At 37.2% G+C, this 13476-nt stretch overlaps 1 long non-coding RNA gene across 1 annotated transcript; it reads right to left on the bottom strand.

Annotated features, from left to right (window-relative positions):
* Positions 1-221: 221 nt before the first annotated feature.
* Positions 222-1811, bottom strand: LOC118804374. The gene is made up of 2 exons (XR_005006981.1): positions 1520-1811; positions 222-1208 (listed from the first exon to the last, which is right to left on the bottom strand). It is a non-coding gene; the product is annotated as an uncharacterized LOC118804374 (long non-coding RNA).
* Between the last annotated feature and the right edge of the window lie 11665 nt (positions 1812-13476).

Genomic DNA, 13476 nt, shown 5'->3' with positions numbered 1-13476 from the left:
TTCCTAATTTGAGGTTAGATTTGGCATCACAGAAGTTACCCACATTTGTCAACTTAGCTCCTGAAATTGCTTCTACATAAATTTACAAAGTGCATGTGACCCGCAGGTACTCTAAACCCGTGTGTATGGCACATATTTTGTGAGTTACCTGTACAGAAATGACTAATGGACCAGTTAGGTTCGCTCATGAAGCAAACGAACATGAAAGACATGAGACCAGATATATGGCAAATTATGTACTGTATTGGGGAAATTTCGTCAGTGCAGCAAAGATTCTTTTTTTTCTTTCAGGAATAAAATGAAATAAAATAAATAAATCAATGTACAGAATTTCCTCAAATAAAATAAACAATGTACAACTGATTCACAGTGCAAAATCACAGGTAAGAACCCTTTTTTCCCTTTTCTCTCTCTTTTTTTTCTTTATTACCCAAGTGTTACTCAGTGTTATAGATATATACTAATCACCTTTGTTGTTTATTTCAGGTTTGGTTACTCAGTCCTCAGGTAAGTATACGATTAGTGTAACCTTTTGTTCGCTATTTTAATAACTAATTGCTTTTGTTCTAGGTTCAGTTTACGTTTGGTTCTGCGGTTTGAGGTGAGTATTTGTTTTTTTTTATGCTATTTTGTTATTTATTTTTAGAGTTTAGGATTCTGTTTCCTATTTAAAGATAGAAACTAATACTTATTATTGGTTTAGCTTGGCTATTATTGGTCTAACTTTAGCTTTCCTCTGAAATACCCTTTATGTTATTTAGCTCAAAATCACCTTACTTTGAAATTGTACACTTAACCATCAACAAACACAATCCAACATTTGTCAATGACGTTAACAGTGATTTAAAAAAAAATGAAAGGAAATACAAACAGCTATCAAATAGCAAAGAATAAGTAAACGATTACTTTAAAGTGAACAGAATTGTCTCCCTTTGCTTTAAAGGTAAATGAAGTTCTTTTTTTTTTTTTAATGTATTTACTCAAGCATCAAAGTTCAAATATCAAATATCAAAAGTCAGTGAACGTAAGTGTAAACAAGAATGATTAGTGGAACAAAGTCCAGCAAAAAGGAATACTCAAACTCAAGTTTTGCTGGTGTGGTCCTTTGGCTCGCCGTCTCGTCCCCTTCGGTGCACCCGCAGCACTCAGTCGGACGATGTGAAGAATGCTCTCATAAATCAATCTTTTCCCAACCAAAAAAAACTGACCTGTTTACATGAGAACAGAGTCTGTAAACTCACATTATATTTCCAGTTTCCCATAAAAAAAATACACACACGTGGCTATAACTTTGCCACTAGTTTACACTCAAAAGCGTTAGCTTAGCCACTAGTTTACACTCAATACACTCAGGCTTAGCCTAGCTTAGTCACATGGCATTCAATAGCGTTAGCCTGGCTTAACTTAAGCTACAACGTGGTCGCAATTGCCAGCTAATTAGCACTACTCGTTCATTCTCATTTATTTTGGCAATTTTAGTCAAAAAATACATATATACAAATACATATTTCACACTCACCGAATCCAATCTGGCATGCCTGCACTCTACCGCAGGTGCAAATGAATCTCTCCCCCCGCAGCAACCCCACAGGAATGACCGCTGGAAGAGCCCAACTGTTTACGGTGAGTGACTACTTTTCCTCTCCTTTGCAGGTTTTCGAAAGTTGTAATACTCTGTTTTCAGCTATAAGCAGTTCGTTAATGGCAGTTTCTCTAGTTAGAAACACCTACTCTCGGTTTTTCTCACTTTAAGCCTACGTTGTCAAGCTGAGGACTTTCTGTGTCTCTCTCTTTTTCTTCTGGCACACAGAGAGAAATTTCTGGAAGGAGAAAAAAAAGCCTGGGCCACGCCCACTTGGCCACCGATTGGCCGAAATTCCGCGCAATGGCTTTTCCCAGGAATACTATTGACTTTCTGTGAGTAGAAGAGTTTTATTTCTTCCTTAATTGTTATTATATTTTACTTTATGTTTTATATGTATATATACATTCTTTATCTATTACTTACTTTTCAGGAAACCGTAAGTTTGTTAGCCTCTAAGAGTTTCAACTTATTACTCCATTCCACTAGTGCCTGTTGGTTATGTATAATGAATTATACTTAATAAATCATTTTTAACAATCCAATTTAATTTCTCAGCTTCACCGGTGTCTCCATGTCACTCAATCGAACCCTGGGTTACATGCACCTCTCTAAAAATTTTCAAATATAGTGTGATATTCTTTGCTTTCCTCTAATGAAAATGACACAAGTTCAGGGACAGGGTATTGATCCAGGCTTTACACTTAAAAGGTGAATCTTACTTCATCCCCCTGTTAGTATATAGCATTTTGCTAAAACTTCTTGCACTGGTTGTTTTTTTAATGATAGAGCATATATTTGCAGAAAGAATGTTTTCTCAAGATATTTTCATTTTTTACATATAAATGCATTTTTTACCAGTAAATTGGGACACTGTAAATGATATGTGACAAGGTAATAGGGAGGGGTGATAATTTCATCGCCCCCAAACAGGATATAAAAAAGGTGCTTTGTGATGATCTTTGCATTTGGTTGTCCGGAAAACCATCTTGCCACCTGAGGCTCAAAAAAAGAAGAGAGGGCCTTTTCCTCCCCTCCACAAGAACTCAGCGGCTTAAGTCTATTATTCTACTTTCTTTTATTTTAGGTTGAATACTCTTTTATTTTTGTTTATTTTTGTAAGTGATTAGACAATAGTTAGAACAAAACCACAGTACAGAATAGTTTAGATTTTAAACCTCATATGTCGGGGTTTTGGGCGAGGAGAAAAAAGCTCTTTGGTCCCGACACTCTACAGGAAACAAACCTAACAATAACATATTTCTACACATTTTTTCCCAGTATGTTAAATTCAACAGTAACTGTATATTAAAATGTACAGTAGTGTGTTGTCTTCAGAGGACTTATTTTCAATTATAAAATCAACAAAAAGCCATATTTTACATACAACTGCAGTTGCAGTTGCAGTTATCATTTTTCTTTTTTCTAAAAAAAATTGTTCAAAATATCAGCAAATATTGAATCATGGACCCAATACCAAGAATCAAATCAAACCATGGGCCAAATGTATTGTTACACCACTATTGGTAATCTTAAGTAATCTTAAATTGGTAGTAAATTTGGAGGACAGCTACAAAATATACTTCATATATTTCATCAATAAAGCTATAAATTTCATCTCTAAAATCACAGATTTCAGTACAGTGTTAGAATAAAATTTTAATTTATTTCATTGGTCATATAAACAGTGTACTGCAGATAACGTTTAGTGCACATTGTTTCAAATCTGGTTTTGAGACATTAAAATTTCAGGTTTGTGTCTCTCAACAAACATGCCTATAAGGGCTTTGGTGGGGCCTGAGACATTTTTTTTTCAGTGCTAAAAATACATGTAAAATACATCATCAAAAATTCTCTCAACCCAGTCAAACCACATTCTGCTGTTTATTTGTAATATCCCAGCCTTATGCTATGCCACCTCCAGCCACTAGGGGGAGACAACGCACCACAAAAGGGTAATTAGGGCTGAGCAGCAACAGCTGCGGGTACCCTATTTAAGGGGTGCTCACATGCTGTCTTGTGCTCAGTCTTGAGTTCATGCCGCCATGTGCACATGGCTCTTGGCCCAGCCGCTAATTATGGATAGTGGCAGCCGCACTGTAAAATTCCAGTGTAATTCACCACACTGTGGTAACAAAGTTAGCTAAAGTTTAAGAGTCTTTCTTTTCTGACTAGACATGCAGCTTCATTTACTGAACCATATTTAATCAAGACAACAGCCAATAAATAAGTAAATAAATATTAACCCTTTAACCTTAACCGAACAAGCTGGGATGCCCCTGCGTCAGAGCGATGAGGTAGGCGCCGGACAGCCGTTGTGACGTTTAACCTCTGTAATGCTTACCGATACATTCAGGAACACGGAGTGCCACATTGAAATGTGTCTGGCAGAAAACAGAGATCACTTCCAGCATCACATGTAATGCAATCAATTACACATACATCAAGATATGTAGTGTATTTTTTTGGTTCGGATTGCTTCATCCTAACGGGAGTTACAACAGAATATTCAGGGCTTCTTTCGAGTGAATCTCCCTGTATTTAATGTGTAAATAACATTATCTAACAAAACAGAAAGAGTAGCATAGATTTTTATTTAGGTTTCACAAATTTTTGAAAAAGTAAATGCTTAAATAGGAACATATAACTAAACATTAGACTTATTTTATTGTTACTCTTAAAAATGTAATTATTTTTTAACAGTGATCCAACAATGAATGAAGCCATGTGCATCTTTTACACAGTGATAAGAAACACAGTAGCTCACAGAAAGCTTGGATTCTATGCACTGATATTTGAAAACTTAATATTTTTAAAGTTTTGTGAATATTTTGGGCTTCAGATATTTTGACACAGTTCGATCTGGTGCTCTTTGAAAAAAGTCTTGACATCCCTGGTATAGAGTGTGTTTAGTCTGGGTGTTGGGAATGGGGGCTTTATTACGTAAGATGTTTAGATGGTTAGGTGGTGTGAAAATTGCCGAGCTGCTCTCTGAAAGGGTGTGACAAGGATAAATGAGGAGGTAAATCAGTTTAACTGTTTGAGTGCCGGACGGTTCTGAGTGGTCTGTGGCTGGGCTGACTAAAACCTGACACTTTCGTTTTTGTCTGTCGCACTGTCATCAATTCAGTTAGTGCCACTCAGTTAGCTTCTGTCACGAGACCACCGTACAAGGGGACTAGCCGTCAGGTTTACCCCTGTGCGTGTCTGTGTGTACAGTAAAACTGACTTTAAGTGCCATCGTTTGTGTAATGCTAATTGACTTCCACCATCATGTGTTCGTCATTAGCGTACTAGCATTACTGGTCATTACTGTGGTACTTTCTTTGTATGAATGTACTCTATGTATGTAAACCTTTGGTGCCTGGGTGTAACCTAGCCCTATTTATCAATGTGTAGGTGAAAAGGAATTTTAAACTTCTGACATGTTACAGCAGGCAGCCTACAGCAAAACATGTAGAATATACAGCACTTATATAATATAGAACAAAGCATATAAACTACACAGCAAAGCAGGTAGAATATACAGCAACCATGTTTTAATATGGAGCAAACACACAGAATGTATGAATCCTGCTCTTCATTCACTCTCTAGCTCGCTCAACCACTGCTGCTCTTTCTCTCTCTCTCGTTCGTTGTGCCGTAGGGGCTAATTTTGAATGGTGTATCAAAACAGATACTGGCAAATCCTGCTCGTTCTCCCTTTAAGGAGTCTAATGTGACAACATCTATCTCTTGCGCCTGGCTGGTTCTCACTGTTCATGTGGGGTTTAGTGAATTTAGGACAGACAGTTGAATTTTGGCACAAAGAAAAGAACTGCACAGTGCATAAACAAATCCATTATCTTAGCACACATCACAGTGTCAGCCAGCAAAGGCTTTTTCCTTTTTTGCTGCACCTACTGTGCACCGCCAGCTGCGGGTTTTTTCCTTCTATCCATGTTCAGAAACCAGTGCTAGATACTTTTAATGAGTGCTAACAAGATGTGGGAGATACTTTCAGTTGTGATGGCAACTGCTACATGCTTCCCAAAGGCCACATCTGCTACTAGGATACCCTAGGGATGCTAGCAGAACTTCATCTTTACACTCTACTAGTATAAATTAATGAAATAAAACTTTCCACGTAATTTATCATGTTTGTCATCAGTTTACTACCTCTTGACAAGTTTGCTGTTAAAGGGTGAAAAAAGGACTAGAATTAGGTAATGTCAGCTGAGGTAACCTAAGGTTACCTTTTTCTGTTCACCTGAAATTTCTCTGTGTAAATTTCAAGCCACATGTGCTCTACTATGGTTTTGTGTGGTCTCAAAAAGGCTTTCTTTTAATGTATCAATAACAAAATGTGAAGTGGCACAAAAATTAACAGTGGGCGGAGTGGCAGAATGTCACTGTGGGCAGACCTTCATTAAAAGGTATGGTTTCTAATTTTTAGACTTCTGTACGAGTATGTTGAGGCATGTTTCAATTCATCACTCTTATGACTAAAATATAGATTTATAACAAATATATTTAAAAATATACATTTCACAGTAGCTGAAAATAAGGGATTAACCTGAGCCAATAGAGAACAATCAACAACTGATCTCAGAGCAGCGCTAAAACGGAATCTAACCACAAAATGCAAGCAGTATAAAATGACTGCACAAGAATAAAAGGTTCAAGAACAAACTCATACAGAACCTGGTTGCCAGATACATTTTTGCAATAATAATGCCTGGGAAACCAGCTCACTTTGTGAGCTATGAGACTACATCTGGAGCATTAAACCTTAGAGGTCTACAGTTACTACTGTAGACCTCTAAGCAGATACAGTTCCTGAGAGCAACAAATAAATGCTGTAATGTGATATGAACTCTCACTTATAGTTCATTGAAACAAACAAAGCAATTCTGTTGAAACCTTTAACCGCCACATTTGTGTTTGTAAGTAGAGGAGGAGATATTTTATTAAGATGTGAATTTAATGGAAAGTTCTGTACTGTGCAAAATGTAAAGAAAAACAAAATGCAATGATGTGCAAATCATGTAAACCCTATATTTAATTGACAATAGAACAAAGACAACAAATCAAATGATAAAACTGAGAAACTTTATTTTTTTTTGAAAAACGTGCCCATTTTAAATTTGATGCCAACAACACGTTTCAAAAAAGTTAGGACGGGAGCTTGTTTACGGCACGTTCACCTCTTCTTTTAACAACACACTGTAAGCGTTTGGGAACTGAGGAGACCGACTGCTGTAGTTTTGAAAGTGAAATCTTTTCTTGGTTTTGTATATGGGATTTCAGCTGCTCAACAGTTTTCCATTATTGCTTAATATACGATTTTAGCTGCTCAACAATTCAGGGGCTCATTTGTCGTATTTTTCATTTCATACTGTACCAAATGTTATCAGTGGTGATGGGTCTGGACTGCAGGCAGGCAAATTTAGCACCTGGACTCTTTTAATATAGAGCAATGCTGTTGTAATACATGCAGAATGTGGTTTTGCATTGCCTTGCTGAAATAAGCAAGGCCATCCCTGAAAATGACGTTGTCTGGATGGCAGCGTTTGTTGCTAAAACATGTATGTGTTGTTCAGCATTAATGGTGACTTCACAGATGTGCATGTCACCCATGCCATGTGCACTAATGCACCCCTATACCATCATGAATACTGGCATTTGAACTGTGCACTGATAACAAACAGAGTGGTCTTTAGCCCAGAGGACACAGTGTCCATGATTTCCAAAAAGAATTTCAAATGTTGATTCGTCAGACCACAGGACACTTTCACTTCCCCTCAGTCCATTTTCAATGAGCTTGTGCCCAGAGAAGGTGGCAGCATTTCTGGATCCTGTTATGGTATCTTTTTGCATTCTAGAGTTTTAACTCACATTTGTGGATGCAGGAACAAACTGTTTTCATAGACAGTGTTTTTCAGAAGTGTTTCTGGGCCCATGCAGTGATTTCCACTACAGAATCATGTCTGTTTTAATGCAGTGACGCAAAGATCACGGCCAGCAAATACTGGTTTTTGGCTTTGTCCCTTGCATACAGAGATTTCTCCAGATTTTCTGAATCTTTTAATGTTATTATGTACTGTAGATGATTAAAAGTAAAAGTTCTTCACTATTTTATGTTGAGAAATGTGATTCTTGAATTGTTGCACTATTTGATCGTGCAGTCTTTCACAGAGTGGTGAACCCCTCCTCATCTTTACTTCTGAAAGATTCAGCCTCTCTGTGATGCTTTTTTTTTATACCTAGTCATGTTACTGACCTGTTGCCAGTCAACCACCAGGTGTTTTTTAAATTTTACACAACTTTACTCAGTTTCAACATTTGATATGTTGTTTTTGTTCTATTTTCCTTTAAAAATATAATTTAACTGATTTGCACATCATTGCACTCTATTTTTATTTACATTCTGCATAGCATCCTAACTTTTTTGGAAATGGGGTTGTATGTATTTGTACCTTTTTATAATCTCATGTTTTTAAACAGAACAATAAAACAAAAGCCTGGAGACTAGACGGGGTGTGTGGAGTCAATACAACTTAGAAAATATCGTTTCAATGGATCATAGTAGAATAATGTTCCCTGACTAAAGGTACTGAGACGTATGCTTGAAGGTAAAGGCAAGAGGGGTACTCTGCCCCAGTGACAGTTTACTTTTTTTTTCTACGAGTGCAGGGAGTTCCAGACTAGTTCTGGTGGTGGGTATGAGAACACCCACAGGTGTCTTCCCCATGTAACACAGACTTAGTCAAAGCAGTTCTACCTTCACGCAAATAATGTGTAAATGAACATTAATCAAATATGTGACCCCCACAGCCCAGAAAGATAAGCAGCTTATAAAGTGTGTGTGTGTGTGTGTGTGTGTGTGTGTGTGTGTGTGTAATATGTGACTTCTTTTTCACTGTATAAAAATATTACCATCATTATGTCTATGATTAGTTCTTAAGGTGTATTAAAACTAAGTAATGATTAAATAAAAGAAGATTACATTTATCCAGATACACCATATCGGCAGTGTCAAATTAAGATCTTGTTGTTCAGCTTTAATAAACCTGAGTGGCTCTACCATACCTGCTAAAATAGCTGGTAGACAGGGACAAACTGAACACAGTGTCATTGATTCAGTCAACAAACATAGTGTCCCTCTTAATAATGTCAGCAAGAGTTGCTCTCAGTCCGGCCTTGGAGGTTCCCACATGGTCTTCTTCTATTCAGTTAGACAGTGATGGGTTCCAAGTCCTGTACCACACACCATAAAACATAACTGCACTAACTTATTTTTTTGTTTACTTTGCTAATTTGTTAAAATGACTAATTTACAAATCTAGTAACATACTTGTACAACCCTGAGCTACTAAGGGAAGTCCAGAGACTGCAATTTGTGGGCAAAATGGTAGGTCACTTCTAGCCATCATACCTTCAGAACGGTTTAAGATACAAACATCAATCCATCAGCCAGGAATCCAGCTCCAAAATCAGCCAAACCCCACTTGTTACTGTTATATTACATCTCTGCTTTTAGCCTTCATATTATAAGGGCTTTCAGTTTACACTGAGTATTAAAAATATCTGATATTAAATATACAACCCAATTTGTAATTTAAAATAAAGCCTGTCTTGCTGTGTATCAGAGTTTTAGCACTGAGCATAAATCAGAGAACAGAAAGTCAATAAAAAACATGTCTGTCTTATTCTAATTGTTTATATTTACACATAATAAACCAATAGCATAAATCAACATCAAAATTATTGCACTTTCGGGTCACAGACCCTTCATACTAACAATTTCTGAAAGGATAACTACAACTGCACTTGTTTTTAAGATCTCTATAATTAAAAAATACAACATTTAGCTGGCACTAGGTACATTTTTGATTAGAAATGACCCAAATTCATAAAGATATCAAATTTCTGTTAGCATTTACATGTCAAACAATGGCACATCTGAGTAGCCCAGGGTCTCCTGAAAATAACAACATATGGCATGTGTGACTGTCACATGTAAATACTTTATAATTGTAATTGACCCAAAAAATAACAAAAAAAAAATCCCCAAAATCTTAGGTTTCTAAGGGTTAAGAAGTTAATTTGAATAAGTCTAAAGAATCTTGTGCTCAAGAAGCTTCCCAGCATTCTTAGTGGTTTTGTTGGTTCCTGTTAGTCAGCTGTTATTTTTCTAATCTATAAATATCATTTTCTTTGCAAAACATTATTTTTGTGTCACAGCATGTTTAGGTGCTTCTGTATGGGCATGAGAATGGTACAAAAAGTACTATGTAAATGTGACACATGTAGTCATCATGACAAAGAGTTGAGGACACTGAGAGAATATCAATCTGCTAATTAACATTCTTTCTGCAATGTCTCATTAGGACCTGACAATCCCATTTAAGATAAGATAAGAAAACTTTATTGTCCATTAAATTTACATGAAATGGAAATTTGTCTTTGGCAATCTGGCACATAAATACATAGACACATAAAATGAACTATGTAGGGGATTATTTATTATGTCCTTATTCAGAATGCTCACAGCGGTGTCCAAGTGACCAAATACTTTATCCAGAAGAATCAGTGTGGCATCTTCCACTCCTCAACCAGCTCAATAGGCAAACTGCATGGAGTCCATGAGCTTAACTGTTTGTGATATAAGCTCTCTGCTCACTAGGCGCTCCATGCATTTGCCTAATAATGATGTAAGAGCAATAGGTCTGAAATCATTCAATGATGTTATGTGAGCTGTTTTTGGCACTGGGATGATTGTTGCCATTTTCCAGGCTTGGGGGACAAAACTAGTATTGAGAAACATCTGGAATAGCTGGGTAAGGACAGGTCCCAGCTATTCCTGCACAAACAGAATCACATTCATCACTAAAATCATATCTATCAAATCTAGAATAAAACATATTCAGGTTGTTTGAGAGGTGAAGAGGATCTTCACACTGAGGGGCTATTCTGTGTTTCCTTCCCATCATTGTGTTTAATTCTCTCCAAGCATCTTTTGCATTTCCATTCCTCAGTTTACGCTCAACCTTGTCTTTATAATCCATTTTTGCTTTTTTGATGATACGTCTTATTTCTCCAAATCTTTCACTTTCCCTTCAAAAAAGTTATTTTCTTCTGATTTAAATGATATTTTAGTCCTTTGTTGATCCATGGCTTATTATTTGGGTAGATTCTGACATTTTTTGTTTTAATAATAGAGTCAACACAGAAGTTTACATAACTGATAATAGTGTAATTTATCAACTCTGGGTCATCACTGGAGACCTGGTCATTGAAGAATAAGTCCCATTGAGTGGCATCAAAGCAGCACTTCAGCTCTTCAACTGAGTCATTTGTCCAAGCCTGGATATTTTTAACAATGGGCTTTTTTCTTTTTAGCTTCTGGCGATAATTTGGCAAGAGATGAATGACATTACGGTCAGACAAACCTAGTGGTGGACTGCACCTGGACACATAGGCACCCCCCACATTTCCAAAGCACTGATCTGGAGTTTTATTAATTCTTGTTGGACACAATACATATTGCTCCAAGTTTGGCAGGTGAGTGGAGATAATACATCTGTTAAAATCACCCAATAAGAAGACTGGATCATCAGCAGAATGACATTGCGCTTTATTATAGCTGTCAGCTATGCGCTCAGCTGCTCGTGCATAATCTGGGCCAGGCACCTATACCAGAATGATTGTAATTTGCCTAAATTCGCGAGGGAGATAATGTGGTCAAAAAGAAACAGTCATGATCTCATAGTGGGTAGAACAGTCAGTTTCACGTACCGTGAAGGTAGTTGCCTAGCTAGTATTGATGAACATGCATAATCCACCTCCGATACTTTTCGCTGTTCCTCTGGGATCTCTGTCATACTGGATGAGTGAGTATCCCTCCAATTCGATGTTGGTTACGTCTTCTGACAGCCAAGTCTCCGTAAAACAGATCAAATTGGCTTTGCTAAAATCCCTGTCATATTTCAAAAGAGTTGCAATTTCAGTCATTTCATTTTGTATTGAATGCACATTGAATAAAGTGATTTTTGGGAGAGGGAAGCGACTGCCTCTCCTTTTAAGTCAATTACATATTCCCCCTCTGGATCCCTGTATTTTTTCTTTTCCTTTTAAGACCATCCGTTCGTTAAGCAAAGCGAATGATTTCAGGCAACTAATGAGAAGTTTTGGTGCAGTTTCACTCATCTGCCGGAGACCTAGCAGGTTTTCCCGGGTGTAGACAATAATCGCAGGTGATCCATTGTTCCATAGATTCCGCGGTTTTACTCCAAGTGCGTTTACAGTGTCCCAGAAGAACATCAAAGCCCAGATCACAGCTCCCCATTTGACGAACATGGTCCCCAACATAATCTCCAAATAAAAACTTCATTTAAATAACAGATATTCTTATAAAACCAACAAAAACATCAAACAAACAAGCCAGATGCCTAGGGTCAGCACACAAGCATGCGCCCCATAGCCACCTTATATGCATCTTATGAGCACCTTATAAAAAGTAGCAGTTTAGGACCATCACAATGAAAGGGGTGTTATGACTCAGGTTATTCTGCTACTACGGTTTCATTCATTTATTTGTTCGTTCATTCATTCATTCATAATGAATAATTTATAATACAGTTTAACAGTGAATTCTCGTTTTGAGCTAAATCGAGTTCTCACACAGAGTATGTTAGTACAGCTACAGCTATGGTTCAAGCAAACAGATTTTCTCTGTTTATACAGATATAAACAGATATCACTATGATATACTTATATCTGTTAATAAACACTTACAACCAAGGCTGGGACGATAAGAAATTTGGAAAATATTTTATTAAAAAAAAAAAACAGTCATTATGTCTAGCCAGCTTCCATTTGTGCCGGAAGGGGGCGACAAAGCCCAAGGCCTTTTTTTACACTGAGTCCCAGAAAAAAAGAACAAAAAAACAAGTTTTGACTGAGAGTCATCTCGTGTCATCTCGATCGTTTGGTGTAAGGTGGTCAAGATGGTGGTCTTATATCAGTCTTTTTCTCGTATTGACGCTGCAACAAAATTAAGAGAGAGAGAGAGAGAGAGAGAGAGAGAGAGAGAGAGAGAGAATGTATGTGTATGAATGTACTTTATATCAAATTTTAAAAGTAGCTGCACATTTTTCAGGTTAATTAAAAAGATTCTGGATGATGATCTGTCAGAGTATACAGTGCTACAGTGAACTGAGCTGGGCCCCAGATCTTTACATGCTCAGCCAACGTACTTATACATCTGTACCACTACAGAGTGGAAGGAAAAGTGTTTATCTGCTTGTAAATTTCCACCAGGTGCATGATGGGGAATAATCTCAAAAATCTAGGTGCAGTCTTGCAAATAGTGACACTGCAAGATTCCTAGTATTTGCAAAATCATAGTCAGTGACTAAAAACCGTGACACTGTCTTTAGGTGTGAGAGGGTGTCAGACTTTGAAAAGACTAAAGTCTTCTAGTGTATGGTTAGCATTAGCAAGCAGTAAGTGTTCTCTAGATATAACTTTTGTTTCATAATAAGCATTACAGCATGTCTAAACTTAAGGTCCACTAGTACCAATGATTAAAAGTGGAATGTATTGTAATGTCAAAATCAGATGAAGCAATTATTCTGTTACAAGAAGCTACACAGAAGGGCCCATACATAAAACCAATTCACCACGGGAGGTCACAATGAGCCCTCCATTCCCACGGTGACCACCTCTCAACACCAAAACACCCAAAGCCTATAACCACACCTTATTAAAAAAAAAAACTCACACACACACACACACACACACACTGCAGGTGGCAGAATTCCAATGCTAAGTACATGTAAATGTGAAGTACCACCCTCTTTTTTTGCTATAAATGTCTGACAAAATAACGAGTACAGCCATTAGAGCCA

This window comes from Colossoma macropomum, unplaced genomic scaffold (assembly GCF_904425465.1).
Source record: "Colossoma macropomum unplaced genomic scaffold, Colossoma_macropomum, whole genome shotgun sequence".
NCBI lineage: Eukaryota > Metazoa > Chordata > Actinopteri > Characiformes > Serrasalmidae > Colossoma > Colossoma macropomum.
Note: the sequence above shows the minus strand (reverse complement) of the source record. Positions and strands in the feature narration are given on the sequence as shown.